Raw genomic sequence first — 18395 nt, 5'->3', positions numbered from 1 at the left:
TTTGGATATCTTGCATATGGGATCTGTCCTGCTCACAGGACAACACTGATGCACAGTTATTTTCTATGCTTATCGTCATGTCTCCTTTGATGGGCTGTTCATTTTTTCTTATTTCTCCATGCAAATATACTTTCTCCTTCTGGGACTGTGGCGACTGATTTGCTAAGTGGTGGCCCCTGTCATAAAGTGAGGTTAATGGCAAGAAACCCATACTGAGCTGAAGCGCGTGTGATCGAGTGCATACACTGTCGGTCTCTGTGTCTGTATACTCCGCAGTGGTGGTGGTTATTTATGAGGACACCATGACCGGAGACTTCTGTAAAGTTTTGACTTCATTTTTGCACTCTAAATGTAGTGTGTGAGAAACTGGATACTGAGTCATTAGTGTGGGTCTGAGGCAGGAACTCCGCTTTCTTTCATCTGACACTCTCTCTTCTCTCCCTCTTTCTGTCTTTTCTCTCTCTCACTCTTCCTGTTTGTCACTCTCTTACTCTCCCTTTGTCTCCCTCCATCTTTATTTCTCTCTCTCTCTCTCTCTGTCTTTCTTGTTCTCTCTTCTGCTTCACACTGCCTCTCGTTGCCTCTTCTGTTGTGTTTTCGTCTTTCCCTCTCAGTCTTCCTTTTCTTCCTCTCTTCCTGTTGGTCACTCTTCCTCTCCCTTTCTCTCCCTCCATCTTTCTTCCCCTCTCTTTCTATCGTTCATGCTCTCTTCTATTTCACACTTTCTCTCTCTGCTCTTCCCTTGTTTTTTGTCTTTCACCCCTTCTCCTCTCTCCATCTCTCTCTCTCTCTCCATCTCTCTCTCTCTTCTCTTTCTCTCTCTTCCTATCTCCCAACTTCACTGCTTACATGCCTCTCCCGCCTCTCTCATCTCCAGAACTCTGGCCACGAGGACTGTGATGTCCAGTACGCAGAACTGGATACTGCAGCTCTGGCTTCCTCTCCCAGCCCACGGAGCTCTGTGCCCACTGGAGGGGATCTTGTCGAGTACGCAACCATCCAGCCTAGCTTATGCTAACGCATGCCATTGTAGGCCTCCCCCCATGACTCTGGCTTTGAAGGTACACACACCGATTCACACCCTCGCTTTGCATTGCCTGGCTTCTCTCTGCCGTGCCGTCTCCCGCTGAGCCCCGGATCTCCTTCTGCATCTTATCTTCCTTATGCCTCCCCTCTCCCTCCATTTCTCTGTTGGCCGAGACTACCAAGGCTGATTTGAGCTTCCGATGGTGATTATTTGCTTTGGAAAAGATCTGAAATGAAAGGTGGTGCTCCAGCGTAGGCCGACTGAAAAGGAAATGAGCACTGCGGTGACACGTGGGAGGGTCAGAGACCAAAGTCAACTAGCCCAAAAATGCCACCCTCTTTCCTCAGTGTGTATCTTAGTGTGATCCCATCTAACAGCACAAATCACAGATTCAGCATGCAGAAAGGAGAATTGGAGAACCCCCCCCCCCCAACCACCCTACCTCCCCCACCACCCCCCACCTCCTGAGCTTCCCCTGCCTGTGTGTGGTGTGTGGCTTGGCCTTTAGCAGAGTGTGGGGTAGCACTTCCTCTCAGCGTGTGTGTGGTGGTCAGTGTGCTCCCTTGCAGATAGCTTCCAGCACTGTTCACTCTGCCTGCATGGTACTTTTCCCACACAGGCATGTGGGTGTGTTGTCTCCTGCTAGACTGCGGGTTTTTGTGCGTGGACGTAGTGGGATTATGTGGGGGACGGGTCCCAGAGGCACCTTTAAAGGCGCAACAGGGAAGAATTTGATGTTTAAACCTTTTTGTCTTAGTGGCCATATTTCTAAGCATGCCCAGAGATAAAAATAGATGGATCACTGGGAAGAATTAACGGAAGAGGAATTAGCTCTAGTGGTAGCGCGCTTGCTTAGCATGCGGGAGGTAGTGGGATCGATGCCCATGTTCTAGAGTGTGGCTTGTCTGCAGTGTTTTTTTGAGGCCAGTGGTAGCTTAGTGGTTAAGGATACTTGACTAGTGATCAGATGGTTGCCAGTTGAAGCCCCACCACTGCCAAGTCGCTACTGTTGGGCCCCTGAGCAAGACCCTTAACCCTCAATTGGTCAAGTTGTATTCAGTAAAAATTGTAAGATGCTTTGGATAAAAGTGTCAGATACATGTAAGTATTAAATGATCAACATCATTATTGGTTTTATTAATGATATAGTAAGGGTGCATTTTGGCAAAACAGCAAAAATAAAGATAGAGGTAAACAAATGTACTGACTTCAGTGATGGTCTTTTGCCTTTCACTTCTTTACTCTTGCATATAAAAGGATTGAAACAGATTGGCTTTGGTGAACATGGATAATTATTTTATCACAGCTGCCCTGTTCGCTTGTAAAAAGTGTTTAAGGTTCTTTATGAACAAAACTAAATTCTGATATGACCAAACGAGCAATTTGTTATGACAGAACAAATTAACTGAACCTACTGTTAAAGAATGTGTTCAAGGGGACATAAATTCATTACATTTTTGAATGTGCTGTACTCTGTATAGACTTGAGTGACTTCAGGAATGTTGAATACTTTTTGTACAATGTATGTTTTAATATAAAAGTAGATATTCTGTGTCTAATGTCTTCAGAGGAAAAAGTCTACGACGCTTTAAACCTTGAATGAATGTAAACTTGCGATATGGATATTTTGTGTCATTTGTGGTAGAAAGCATGTAAACACTTAATCCTTCCAATGCTGTATTAGGTGCCCTTGTTCCATTACAGATTGGCTATGAAGTGCACAAGGACTTGTTTCTTCTGTCTTCCCAGCACATTATTAATTACTTTCAAACCCTCCTCTCATAGTTTGGACAAATTATATTTCTTTCTTTTGCTTCCTTGCCTTTTATGTAATCTGGTCCATGTTAGATAATAACCCAAGAGAGCCCTGTAACAGCTCAGTGGGAGATCTGTCCTTTGATTGGAAACTCATCTCCTTGTTCTCCTGGATAATAGCAGCAAAAAAGCACTCCAGGGGTCACCATTAATCAAAATGACATAGCAGTTCCTGAAGGGTTAACTCACCTACACAAAGCCATGTGAGAAGAGAAGGCATACATGTGTTCTAGCAGAGTCATTCCTCGAAACTTCAGACTTTGCAGAATCCTGTCAGGTTCTGTGCCAGGCTCCACCCGCAGTCAGAGATGACAAACAGACAGCAGTTTAATAGGGACAGATCACAGATGAGCCAGCATGAGAATCACCACACACACACACACACACACACACACACACACACACACACACACACACTGAGATGCTAGCCTATTGATATTTTAGTTTTTTTAGTTTATTATTTGGGTTTTTATATGCTTGTTATGCCATCAGGAGGACCTTTGGGTCAAGCATGATTGACCTTCAAACTCACCAGAGCTCATTAAAAACACACTCCTAAAGACAACTATAACATATCAGCTGGAGGCTCTGTTGACTTGCAACACTTTCTTTCATGCTAATAAAGATAAATACTCCTTTCATTCCTATGCAAAGGTAAGAATGGGAATTAATTAATGATCTCCTGTAGTGTTACTGTCTGTCTGTCTCAACATGTCATTACCATGCAATAGAATTCTGAGCTACTCTTCATCCACATAAAATGATATTGCATGAACTTCTGTCATTTTAGTTTGGTAGTTTAAATTTGCTTTGGTAGTTTACCAAAAAAAGAGAAAACAAAAAAAAATTGTATTGTACAAAGAAAAAAAATGGACTAAAAGAGTTCAGTGAAAATGATATTAATGAATATAATAACCAGATTATCCCAGTGCCTCGGTGATAGCTCAGTGGTTCCTTGGTTCTCTAATACATATTCTTTCTGAATGCCTAGATGGTGCAATTATGTTGACTTTGAAATACAATTTAAAATGTTTTTATTTTTCATTAGTATTTATTAAAATTAATGAGATTCAATTTCATTTGTAATAACATTCAAGATCAACTTTGGCCTTTTAAAGAGATAATTGCCTCACTGCCGTTAAAAAGTATTAAAGTAGAAATGTGGCTTCAGCCATGTGACCCCCATTAGCATAATGACTGACATTAGCATATCAGTCACTCATTAGAGAATGAAAATGTTCTTTGCCCACATCTGCATATAAGTTACAAACAAATATCACTGATGGAACAAATAATACACTAACAATAACGATGATGATGATGATGATGATGATGATAAGATTATTATTGTTATTATTATTATGGTTTTGTCAAATTTATACTGAATATTTCATCAGGATTCTTTAAAAAAAAAGGGAATCATAATAACAGTAAAAATTCATGTTGCTTGTATGTCTCTGAGCTCTCATATCTCACACATCTAAACCTCTTTCCCAAATGTTAGTGTGTGTATGTAACTTTATGTGTTTGTGGGCACTGTCTCTTAAAACCAGATCTAAGATGATGTGCTGCATTTGAGATTAAAGGAAATGAAAGACAAGTAAGGACAACTCATCAACCAATCAAATGAGATCTTCAGAGGAAATGAGAATTTCCTTTAGTGCCAGACCAGTTGGTATCTGTACATTCTAGTATTGCCGAGCACACAGTAAAGAGAGATTACTATGCTAATGAGAACTGATGAGTCAACCAAGAAACTGCATTATTCACTCCATGCTGTGGGATTACAGCTTGTTCAGTCTGACTGAATTGAACATCTGAGACTGAAGAGCGGAGTCGTCTTTTGTGCTTTTGTGCCTTTTCCAGTCTGGCCAAGCACACCAGCTTTTCCCCAAACACACAGAAGTGACTCTTCCATAAGGAGTGGGCTGGGCTTTGAGTGATGCAGCCAGCATTTAAATGGGCAGCTGTTCGAAAGGAAGGCAAGATAGGCTGTGATGCAGACTAAAGCCATTACCATAGTTACGTGATGCAGACCAAAGCCACTAACATAGTTACGTGATGCAGACCAAAGCCACTACCATAGCTATGTGATGCAGACCAAAGCCACTACCATAGTTACGTGATGCAGACCAAAGCCACTACCATAGCTATGTGATGCAGACCAAAGCCACTATCATAGTTACGTGATGCAGACCAAAGCCACTACCATAGTTACGTGATGCAGACCAAAGCCACTACCATAGCTACGTGATGCAGACCAAAGCCACTACCATAGTTACGTGATGCAGACCAAAGCCACTACCATAGCTACGTGATGCAGACCAAAGTCACTACCATAGTTACGTGATGCAGACCAAAGCCACTACCATAGCTATGTGATGCACACCAAAGCCACTATCATAGTTACGTGATGCAGACCAAAGCCACTACCATAGTTACGTGATGCAGACCAAAGCCACTACCATAGCTATGTGATGCAGACCAAAGCCACTACCATAGTTATGTGATGCAGACTAAAGCCACTACCATAGCTATGTGATGCAGACCAAAGCCACTACCATAGTTATGTGATGCAGACTAAAGCCAATACCATAGCTATGTGATGCAGACTAAAGCCATTACCAATGTTAAGTAATGCAGGCAAAGCCCACTATCATAGCTATGTGATGCAAACTAAAGCCATTACCATGGTTACGTGAGGCAGATTAAAGCTGTTACCATGAGATGCATTTAATGTACAACCACAAGGGCAGACTTGAGAGTGGAACACAGCACAAATGCTACAGCAAGGGGAAGCCAGGATGACAGGTCAGAGGGGAGACAGAGGCCAGCTTCAAGCCAACAGCACAAGTGTCCAATAAGTGGGAACCACCTGTCCCTGTCTTGTCAGTGAGGTCATCACCTTTACATGGATGACATCAAGCTGTATGCCAGAGGTGAATGAGATATTGACTCCCTAAACCATCTCACCAGGATATGGTACCAGAAAGTGGGAAGAACTACCAGTCTACCAGTCTACAAGTCATCAGATACCCAGCTGGCATAATCAGATATCCTATGGAGGAGATAAACACAAGACAACGCCTCACAGTGCACGGGGGTTTCATCCCAAATCCAGCACTGTGAAACCGTACACAAGTGAAAGGAGGGATTGGTGAGCATCAGAGCTACTAGGATGAAACAACCAAGAGCTGAATACCTCAGACATCAGAAACCCAAGGAGGAGCAGGAGCCATCATGGGAGGACAAATTCCTGTACAGTATGCACCACCGGTGGAATAGTGGAAGTGGCTCACGTGGAGAAATCCTACCAATGGCTGGAAAAGGCTGGACTGAAAGACAGCACAGAGATATTAATCATAGCAGCACATGAATACAGTACAACATCAATAAAGGCTGGGACCTTCCACACCAGGCAGGATCCCAGATGCAGGCTGTGGAAACATGTCCCTGAAACAATCCAGCACATAACAGTGGGATGAAAGATGCTAGCGGGCAGAGTGTACATGGAACGTCATAACCAATGGCTGCCACAATATACAGAAACATCTGAAACCTCTACGGGCTGGAAATTCCAATGTCAAAGTGGGATACACCCCCAAAGGAAAAGCAGAATTTCCATGCTAAGATCCTGTGGGACTTCCAGTAAATGGCTAACCAACTGGACATAGTAGTGGTGGATAAACAGAAGAAGCCAAACTGCTAGCAACATCAGGGAGATGAGCTGGAAAAGATGTGGAAGGTGAAGGCAACAGGGGTTCCTGTAGTAATTGGAGCACTAGGAGCTGTGATCCCCACAACATCTGAGATCTCTGTCCAGAAGAGTGCAGTTCTAGGCACAACTAACATTTTACATGAAACCCTCAAGCTCCTAGGCCCTGATCTTTAAGGAAAAAGACTCGCCAGAGGAGGGAGAGTGAGGAGTTTAGGTATATCTAAGAGATTAGCTAAAAAAGGAGAGCCAGAAGGTAGGGTTAGGGTTAGGGCTAACTCTGTCTGCTCCACTGTTAATAAACCTGTGTGAAACCACAAGAGCTCTAGGATGACAACTCTCAGTTTACCTTAATTCTCCATTTCCACAAACCCCAAGATATGCACCATTTACCTAACATGAAAGCTAAATTCCAAAAGATGGACTAAACAAATAGGTTTCCATCCTAGCCCGTCCTCCTGTTGTCTTGTGGGTCAAAAATGAAACATTCTGCTTTTTAACAATGGAAAAAACAGTCTAACAAATTTTCTCTCTGACTTCTCCTGAAATTAAACTTTAGAAAAAGTAAAAAATTGCCTTATAAAATATTTTTATGAAAGCTGTATGTTTCATGTACATAGATACAAAGTTTTTTGATCATATTTGACCCAGCATTAAAACATCACAAGAAACAAATACACACACACACTCTCACACAACATACACACAAACACACACACACACACACACACACACACACACACACACACACACACACACACACACACACACACTGTATAATGGAGATTGTGTGCTGCTTGATTGAACTCAGACAAAACTAAAACGTTATTTTGCATGTATATCTTCCCTTTATGACCTCACGAATGGCCCAAGTTTATAAACAAAATCTAAACAATTTCAGACAAAAGAAACATTTCTTGAAAGCATGAGGAATCCATTACAAGGCAATAAAGAAGACAGTACCGCAGTTCTCTTTGCTGAATCCATGAGTGCATGTTTCAGTGCCCAACATGTTGTAGATCTGATTTTTTTTCGGATGATCAGAAGGAACAAGAGAACAGTAATTTAGAAGAGGAGGTATCAGACTTGGAAGAACAATCCAGAGCATGCTGCATCATCTTCAGATGAAAAGGAAATCACGAAAGATGAAAGAGAGACATTTTTGTCCAAGAACTGCAAAATATTATAATCCTTGTCACCATACAACAGTCAGGGCAGGATGGCAGCACAGAAAATCATAAGGATTATTCCAGGGCCCAAACTATATGCAGTTGCCCATGCCCAGGACATCACCTCAACATTCTTTATGCTCATCACACAATTTTTCTGTAAATAATAAGACAACTGGAAAAGGATGGATGAGACTGATCTGAGGGCCTACGTAGGGCTGCTAGTGGGTGTGTATGGGCCCAGAGGAGAGGATACACCGAGTCTCTGGGAGGCAATGAGTGGAAGTGCAATTTTCCGTGCCACATAGCCAATGAAAGTCTTCCCTACTTTCTCAAGAATGTCATGATTTGATAAGACAAGACCTGTACGGTGTGTGAGAGACAAACGGCAGCCATAAAACAGGTCTGGTATAAGTGGGTGGCGCATCTGCCATACCTCTACAACCCTAGATCCTGAAGCAACAGTGGATAAGTAACTGGTTCCATTCAGAGGTAATTTGTTTTATTTTTGTGTGATTTTCGTTGTTAATTTTATAATGCATTTCTGTAATATTGATTTATGTTCTTCATGTTATTTTTTGCATCTATTATTTTATTTGTATTTATTGTTGTTGTTTCTCATTGTACGGTATATAAAAATATATCACTATGTTGCAAAGATGTTCCCTTCAATAAAATACATTCACAACTACTTTCTGTACAAGTCTACTGCAAGTGCTATGTTTCGGAGCAAGCTCCACATTTTCCATTCCAGTGTATTTTTTATTTATTTTTAATTTTAGCACAGTCCTCAGTCCTATTACATTGAAGTTTATTGTTTCATTTAGCAGACGTACAACTGTGTCATCAGCATAACAGTGGAAACTAAATCCATGTTTACATATAACACTACCAACATGGATTATGTATAATGTAATGGTCCGAGTACACAGCCTTGAGGGACACCATATTTTACTTTTGTCCAGAAGGCGTAAACATTAACATTTACGTGCACATAACAGTTGGTTAGGTCGGATCCAAAGCAAAAAAGGCATCTCCTATGACTCCAATAAGGTCTTCTGGTATGAATAGCAGGACAGTGTGATCTATTGTGTCAAATGAAAGAAAGCAAAAACAGCACCGACACATAACCTTGATCAGAGGACAGTAAAATATTTGTAGTCTTACTAAAGCTATGTTGTAGAAGCACGTGTGAAGGAACAGTTATAGCTTTAATTATGAAAACAAAGCAAAGCTTTGCAGCAGAGTCAAGACTTGCAGGTCTCTCAGATCATCAGTGTGACACTAGTGCTTTTAAATGTTTCTGAAGGTGCATGTTTATTAGGATAAATAATTTTGTATAGAGTTTGTTTTCAGAATATTTAAAACTATTGAACTACCTGCTCTTACAAAGTTAATTTTAGAAGTATAAAGACAAATAATTTGGCAAATCTTTATTACATGAATAATACAAACATATGCTACAATGTATCTGTGGTTTATAGAAAACCAAGCAACAGAGGTGGTCATAGGAGAATCTAGGCTGTAGCTCCAATACTGAGCATGTTTCTCCATGTTCCCAGAGAGATAAGAGGGGATAATATGCTGAGACCCAAATGTTAAAATGAGTTGTAAATAAGTTTCTAAGACTGAACAAATCTTAGTTTGCAGAACTTCACATCACACCATTCACACCACCATTCACCCCTTCCTGCCTGCAGCATCAACAACTAGGAAATGTCTTTTTTTGTTGTTTTCTGCTGTTGTAAGAATGTTATGATTTGACATGCTGTCTGTAAGATATGAATCTCACTGCGGTAGTTTAAGAAAATGCTTTGGCAGGTGTTTTTTTTTTCTTCTTCCAAACAGCATCACAATGTTGTGATTATCATAAGACTGTTGAGAGAGTGTCATTTGATGACTTTCTCAGTTATGGTCACCTAACTGTTAGGATGATACCTTTGTGAATGACTCATGCAGTCATTTCTCAGTTACAGTATATTATTAGGAGTTTCCCAATGAATTCGCTGTACAAAGAATATCATAAAGTTACTTACATAAGGCATTAAGGGTTTTCCCATAACCTTTTGCAGTTATTCACCTTTATGTTGAACTATAAGCAACAAATCAGAGTAATAAGTGGTAAGAATCAGTAATTCTAATGTCCCTAGATATATAACAAAAATATATAAGATTTTCAGAGGTTTTTAAAGGATTAGTTTTATGATTGTTATGATGGTACTGAATAAGATTCTGACCAGGAATTTTAATTCCATGATAGGATAAAAATGTAAAGATAAGAAAGTGAATGAGCGCGAGTGTGAGCATGCACCAGTCTGAAACGAATGCTCTCCAGTGTCAAGTGGATGTGCTGCAGTGTGCAGTATGTGGGGCTCTTTTTCTCTGCTCTCCACATGCAAAGATCTCTGAGAGTTTCTAGAGTCTTGATAAGTAAAAAAATAAGAGTTAAGTGCAACCACAAAAATTGCATACTGCAAAAAAGCAAAGCAGCAATACGGTTATATGAAGGTTGGATTGGTTCAGATGTATGTATCAGATGTATTCTGATTGACTCTTCAACTGTGATTCCATTCTAATGTTTAGTTCAAGCAGTGGAATCTTTGCACGTTAGTAGCTGTTTGCCCTTTCAGTGGCCAAAAGTAGAAATGAAATTGACCAGGAGTTTTGTAGGACTTATTTATTAAGCGTGCAGCGATATGTTTTGGTTTTACAAATATTTGTGAAGGCTTCTCTGCATGGTTGCCCATAGCCTTGCAGATACATCGGCATACACTAAAGTTCCACCGTAGATGCCACCTGAATGCAAAATGAGTTATGTCATTGTATATAGTTTTTTATTGTATCTAGCACAAAACACATTGGAGATTTTGTAATATCAGAAAATTTGAAAATCCTGATATTATCTTTTACTTGCTGTCACACGCTTGAATACGCTTGCTTGAATTTGCATATAGTTTATGTTTTGACATTTTTGTTTAATTTTTTTTAACTTGCCATTACTACTGAGTGTAAGATGCTACAGGCTTGCAGCCACAACAAGGGACAGCGTGGCTTCAGGTCTGGGGCCTGCATGGTAATGCTTGCCCTACCATTTAAAGACAGTGTTTCACACTGAACTCAGCGAGGTTCAGTATACCAATAGGTTGTGTACTTTCTAGTTGACAAAACATTTGTAAAATTATAGTCTGTGTGTCGCAAAATATGATATTTTACATAATCCAGGAAGCACAGAAGAAATAAAATGAAACCCTCTGGACCCTCTGTGTGAACTGGGAGCATGAGTGACTGCTTGGTTCATTACTCTCTATGTTTTCTTTTTCCAGCATTTTTTTTTCCTATTGGCTTTGTAATCACTCTATGCGGAGCCTCTTGAGAGGCCAGAGGGCCAAAACAGCCTTTAAACTGCCCCATAATGGGGCTGCAAACTCACCGACTGCACCTCTCCTGCAATGAGGGAGTCATTACATTGTCAGAGGAGATAAAAGAAGCTTATTTGGGTCATATTCCCCAAAGGTAGACTATCAGTCCCTGCTCTTAAGGTGTTGCAAAAAAGGCTTCTTGCTTGGCCAGCGATTTCCATTTAGATTAGTAGCAAGTGTGGCAGCAGGTCTGAGTGAGTCTCCCTCTGCGTTTCCTGCTCCAGCGACGCAGTAGGTACTGTCAGTACGGCAAATCACCGACACCTGCGGACATTCCATTGCATACACTGTTTAAGAAAATAAGACTTATCAAAGAATGCAGCTGTGTGTGTGTGTGTGTGTGTGTGTGTGTGTGTGTGTGTGTGTGTGTGTGCGTGCGTGCGTGCGTGTGTGTGTGTGAATATATTCTCCTCTGTTTGTGATTGATTCTCAGCTATTTCTTTCTCAGTTACACTGCCCAGAGCCTACACAAAGCGTTTTATAAATGGAGTGTAATTTCCTTAGTGTTGTTGTGATGCACGTTAGCCATGCTGATACAAAAGCTTCAGATCTTTTTTTTTTCATCTTTGATTTCCCTCAGGCAGCTCATGAACACCCTTTTATAAAAGAGAAAGAAATGGGTCCAGCCATAATTTTGTTTATCGGAGGTGCCTCACATGCAAAGCACTTTTCATTTCTCTACATGAATCTAAGTATCACTAATTAATTGCATTTAAAAAAAAAAATCATTTTCCTAAACCATTGGACACTGCTAATTAACAAAACATTTTTCTCTGCTTTTCACTTGTTTATTCTTGAGTCTTTTGACCGCATAGACTGCAAGGGCAATATTTTATTCACATTACACAATCCCAGTCTTATTAATTCAAGTTAACAATTTGTGTAAGGTGCAATATCATCAAAGGTTAAAAGAAACATTTTAAGAATTTCTACAAGGGCTTACTAAATATAACTGTCTGAAAAGGTAATGCACTGTGACAATTTATGTGAGGTAATTTAGGAGGCAATGTATATCTGTCACGGGTGGCCGGCCTCCCAGCAGGGGGACCACGCCCACTCGCTGGGAGGACCACAGTGACCACCCGCCCCCCCTCCCAATCACCGGCCTACTGACCGTGTGCACCTGTCCCTTGTTTCTCCTTTCCACTATTTCATCCCGCAGGTCAGCAGGGACGGCGCTGCGCATTAGCGGATTACCTGTTGGGGATCCGACACGGAGAACCAAGACAAGAATGTACCTTTTGTTTCATTTTTGTTGCTAAACGTTGGTGCCTTTAATTATGGAAAATAAAGAGCACCTTCTAGCAACCACGCCTCCTGCTACCCCTGCGCTGCCAGCGTCACAATAGCACAATGTTGTGTTTTTTATTAGTTGTGAATAAAATATATTATCATTTGAGGGGCATTTTTGCATGTTACATTTTTTCAAGAAGGTTTCTCTCATTCTCTCTCTCTCTCTCTCCCTCTCTCTCTCTCTCTCCCTCTCTCTCTTTCAATCTCTTTACCTTACTATCTCTTTCTTTCTATAGCTTTCTCACTAAATCTCTTCCACTCCCTCTCTCTGTCTCTCTCTTGCTATCTCTCTCAATTTAATTTCGATTTAAATGAACTTTATTGACACCACAAAATCATATTGTATTGCCAAAGTATGTACAGATAAACAGTAACATGTACACAAACACAGATGAACAACAGAGCAGTAAACAGCAGTATATGCAGCATATACCCTGTACATAGTATATATACAATAATGGGTATACATAAACTGTATATATACACATAGATATAGCATGTTCTAAATAGTACATAAACTGTATGAACTAGCAATGCAGCCCTAATATAAATTCACTGATGACTCATCTCTTGCCTCTGTCTGTCACAAGCATGGACAAATTTTGTAGTGAGTCTCCCATTTACTCTCTCTCTGCCCTACTCTCATTATTTTACTTCTACATTTTCCCCTCTAGTTGGTCCAGTTGGCTTTACACTCTGTTCTGATAAAAGACAAGAGATCAAACTATGGAATTATGGATCATGGCCAAGATTCAAAGCGCTCCCACCAAAAACTGTTAGAGCAGTTGCATTAGTGAGATGGAGCATTTAAAATTCATTTCTATCCGAATGACTCTCAAACATACGTAGTGCATTCCAGAAGGTCACAACTGCTTTTAACCTGAACCAAATTCACGTCGGGCAGGACCTTGTTAATGCTAAAACAATACAAGCACCTTACCGGACCTTTCAAAGCACTAAAAACGAAAAACCCGTTTGATTTATTTTTAGCTGATGGCCTCAAATAGGAAGTGACGGAGGTGAGATGAAGGCAGTGGAAGATGGACGTTCCGTGAATATGCAAGCAGAGGTTGTCTGCATGCCGGCTTATGATTCCCAGGCTGGATGATACTTGCAATTCTCCCGCCATTTCCCACGCTTCCCACGCCATGTCTCCAGCCTAATCCAAACGTCTGCAGGCGTTCTTCCTTTCGCAGGATGCCTGCATAAAAGGCACCCTTCCTTTTGACCTTTGAAAACGGGTAGAAATTGATTCGCTATTCTATATTACTATAATATGCTTTGCTGTAACTGTGTGTACTGTTTGTTGTGTTCAGAGTGTTAGTTTTACCTCGTTGGTATTTGTACATACAGCAGGTCTAAGCGTCTGCATGTGTGAAGCCTCATGTTTTCCTAAATGGTGATTATGATGTGATTATGAGTTCGAGGTGACCCAGAGGAACCCTGGTGAAAGTCTTAGTAGATTGTTTCGATATCCCTGCTTACACACCTGATCTCTGATTGAGTCTCAGAATTATCGTACATACTAAGTGACTTGGGGGCCCTGTGTAAGTCACCGTTAACATTTCCAGACTTGTAGCGTTCTCCCTTCATGCCTTTTGATTTTACCGTTTACATTCACATGCATTATGTTCATGTTAGATTTTTAGTTGCGTTATTTTATGGTTGTTAGAACGTAGACGGTCTCATAAAAGCCATGTTCAAAGGAAAGTTAATCTGTACAGACTGCTCAAACTGAGACAGTAATGCAGTAATAAACTCTGCTATGGTCTGGCATGTTACGGAAACATTAATGGATCCTCAATTATATTAAGTGAAAACCTTGGAATTCTGAATAAAACCTGAACATATTGAGAGAAAACCTGGGCATATTACATTTTAATATATTCAGCTTTCATTCAATATTCTTGAGCTATGGATTTTATATTCAGATTTCATTACCACTGAAAATCCAATTACAATGTTGTGAAGATTAAAATTTAAAAATTTGTCACACATTGGAGACTTTCTGTGACCACACACCAGTTAGCTAGTGGATAAAAGACAAACTCATTCTGGTTATTAGTGCCCTGCTACTGTATAGAGGAAGTCTGTGCACTGCTTGAGGCTGTAAGGGTTTGTACACCGAATTTGCTCATTAGTGTCTACAGCCGTACACTTCTGATGAAACAAATCTTAGTTATAAAGGTGGTTTTTTTTGTTGTTTTTGTTTTCAGAGAATGCATGTAGCAGTTGGTTCTATTAACTCTTTATGTCCACAGAACCCTGGGAGGCGTTTCACAGAGCTAGCGACCCCAGCTGACCATGTGACCTGCCAGCCGCCGGACAGCCAACAGCACTGCCTCGAGCGAAGGCCTCCCGCCGCATACACCCCTGTGAACTTCCTGCCTCAGCATCCGTACCTGCAGCCTCACCCCAACATGCCAATGTACACCTTCCAGCCTAAGGCCGCCCCACCCGGTCCCCACCACCCTTACCCCTTCCACAACGAGCACTCGGTCTAAAAACCACACCCACCACCTCCACACCATCCCCCTTCCCAGAAAGGAACATCCCTTCTTCCTTTCACATGCAGAGAACGAAGCTTCCCTTCTTGTCACTGTGTTAAGCTGCGGCTGTTCCCCCGGCATGGCAGCGGAGGTGTGGGTAGCCCGTGGACCTAAAACCTCTGCATGTACTGCACGTTTCGCCGTGACTGATATTAGGCCCCTCCCATGTGCTGTGCCGTAACCATAGACACAATGCTGCTACTCTGTGTGTTTGTCCTCCCCACAGTTTCCCTTTGCTAAGGTCATGCCACTTTACTTTATGATCTACCACACTCACTTTCTACAAACATTATTTCCTGCCTTCCTCCCACTGGCGATAGTGACTTACTGTTTCATTAGTCAGTCTTGATTTCGTTTTTCTTATGTTTCGGAAGATGATATTTTCCAGTGTCTTGTAGTCTGTACATGCATCAGACTGAATACGTAGTAATGAAAGCAGATGACATTTTCATTCAACTCATTAAGTTCTGTCTAAATAATGGTGTAGTCCATGCCAAGTAATTATCACATAATGATTCTAACGTTCGGCAACTGTATAGGGTCACAATTAGCAATGCCAATCTTTCAGCATACTAAACAAAACAGTATAACATGAGCAAGACCCAGTACGGTCAACATTGGCTTTGCTTTACATGAGTAATTACAGGTCTCTGTGTCGCACCTGCTCACAAAAAGTGTGACGTTTACACAGAATTCACCATTCGTATTTCTTCAAATGTAGTCAAGAAAGAAGTCATATTTCATTGTTTTCATTTTTATATTCCATGCAAACCTCCATATTCAGTAATAACACAGAGAGCTGAGATCATTCCTGTTCATAATATATTTCTATCAGAGTACTATTTTCAAATAATCCTTTTTTTTTGTGTGTGTAGGTTCTGCTTTTAATTTATACATTTCAGCTTTCACCCATGAATGTCATGTCCTGAAGAACAGAAAGCTTTTTCCTTCAGCTGCAGGTGCAATAAATGACAATCACATATGTAGTGAGCCCTTGGAAAAAAAAAAAAAAAACCTCACATATTTCCATTCAAAAGGTCATTTATTTTAATTAAAACTTTCAGCACTTTCAGGTGACAGAATTAATCCAGTTCAGTTTGACCGATTAGACAAAACAGCTTTTTTTCAGTGACGGCCCACGTTTCTTTATTTTTATTTTTTATGTGAAGTATGTTTCAATTATATTGATAAAAAATGTTTCATTAAATCAGGCTCTGGATTGCTAAAGTCACTTTAGTGTTTAGATTATCTGTACTGATGGGGAAATGTCAGCTGTACAGTCATAGCGTCATGATGAGTATACCGTTTCTGTGTTTGGAAATCAGGCCAAGTACAAAAATGCATATATGTTTTTTTTTCTTAGAAAATGATAATATACAGTATATAAAACATATAGCACTTACACAATTGTATTTTCACACCTGTACCTTTAAAAAAACAAAACCAATACTTGACTCAAAAGCCAGGTTTGATCTCATCCAATAAAAGAACGAGATCATCTCAAACAGTAACAACATAACACAAAATTCACAGTTGTGCCATGTCAGTTTTACTTTCTGAAAAAAAGAGTCCAATCTTGTGTTTGTGCTGAGTGTGAAATTAAAAAAAAATGTGTTCCATACAAAATGTAGGGATGTAGAAGGCTTCTTAGAAATTGTATGTCCATGGTTTCTAGGCTTGGTTTTAATTTTTGCCTACTGTTCACACAATATTGTCTCACATTTTTTACTGTGTCGTAGTTTAGTATCTAGATTCACCTGGGGATTCAGGGTTGCTTGGCTATAGAGAAAAATCCAACCATTTCTTTACCTGGCCAATTCAAGAAATATGTAGTACACCTGTAACACTCCTGCAACCCACTTGTAACACTCCCGTAATCCACCTGTAATCCACCTGTAACACTCCTGTAATTCATCTGAAATCCACCTGTAACCCTCCTGTAACACTCCTGTAACCCACCTGTAATCCACCTGTAACCCTCCTGTAACCCAGCTGTAACCCACCTGTAACACTCCTGTAACCCACCTGTAATACTCCTGTCACCCACCTGTAACCCACCTGTAATCCACCTGTAATACTCCTGTAACCCACCTGTAGCCCACATGTAACCCACCTGTAACACTCCTGTAATCCACCTGTAATACACCTGTAACACTCCTATAATACACCTGTAACCCACCTGTAATACACCTGTAACACTCCTGTAATCCACCTGTAACCCACCTGTAACCCACCTGTAAAACACTTGTAACCTACCTGTAACCCACCTGTAAACCACCTGTAATACACCTGTAACCCACCTGTAACCCACCTGTAATACACCTGTAATACACCTGTCCCCATGTCACATAATGTATGTTCCATTCCTTTGTATTATTATTATTTTTATTATTATTATTAGTTTTTTTTTTTATTATTAAATAGCAGTTCTGTAAATCATGCATCATTTGCCATGTTTTCTTTACTTTGCTTCAAAATGGTAACATTTATATTTTTAAAGCACTCTAATGTTTAGCACATTTCCGTTTTTTGTTTCCCAACTGTCAGTTGTAGTTTTATATTTTCTAACTCATATGAGATGTGAATCCTTGACTGTCTGTAAAATTGAATTATTGTTTAATTCGTGTCAACATGAGCTCTTAGTTTTTGAATGCATCACTGTTGTATAACTTTTCCATACATAATATAATCCTAATATAATTTAGTTAGATAGTCTTTTTTACATGGGGATTATCTTTGTTGTAAATATTAACTGTACTGGATGTGTGAAAGAAATTCATGCAGTTGAACAATAAACCTCTCAAAGTCTACATTTGTAATGTACTGTACTTTGCATTAGTGTTGTACTGTTACAGTACATTCTGGGGTTTTTTGTTTGTTTGTTTGTTTTAACAATATAAACAATATAAGAGAATTGCATGTATTTTAAGGTTACTCCTTAGTACACTACAGCAGAAAAAGAAATTAACAAATTATTTACTTAATTTAAAAGAATTACAAAATTACAAAAAACACTTTTAATTGTGAAATTCACATAAAAATAATTCAACAGATTATCATTAAAATGTTTTTGAATGACTGAGGCACATATTCTGTGTTATTATGCTTTCTATAACATTTTGGAGTCAGAGGAAACATGAATAGAAATGTATTTTTATGGTTCACAGAACAATAATTTGGGCGTGACATTGTTTTGTCAACGGTTGTGATGTTAAATTCATCACAATGTTGGATTATCTGATGTACCAACAGGAGTTGGCCTTTAAAAAGCAAAAAAAAAGAGCTCTAACTTGTCCCAACCTACATCCATGTTGCCATGTGTAATGGCAACATAAAAGGCCTCTGCAGTAGTAGCTCCGCACTGGCCTGTCAACAGTACCTGTTCCCTGCACATAAAATATGACTTCA

At 40.1% G+C, this 18395-nt stretch overlaps 1 long non-coding RNA gene across 1 annotated transcript; it reads left to right on the top strand.

The window, feature by feature from the left end:
• The first annotated feature begins 678 nt into the window (after window positions 1–678).
• On the top strand, window positions 679–17797 carry LOC145658573 (uncharacterized). The gene is made up of 2 exons (XR_014124184.1): window positions 679–1061; window positions 14700–17797. It is a non-coding gene; the product is annotated as an uncharacterized LOC145658573 (long non-coding RNA).
• Window positions 17798–18395: the final 598 nt, after the last annotated feature.

This window comes from Electrophorus electricus, chromosome 6 (assembly GCF_041902795.1).
Source record: "Electrophorus electricus isolate QZ-2024a chromosome 6, ASM4190279v1, whole genome shotgun sequence".
Lineage (NCBI taxonomy): Eukaryota > Metazoa > Chordata > Actinopteri > Gymnotiformes > Gymnotidae > Electrophorus > Electrophorus electricus.
This window is presented reverse-complemented; position numbering and strand designations above follow the sequence as displayed.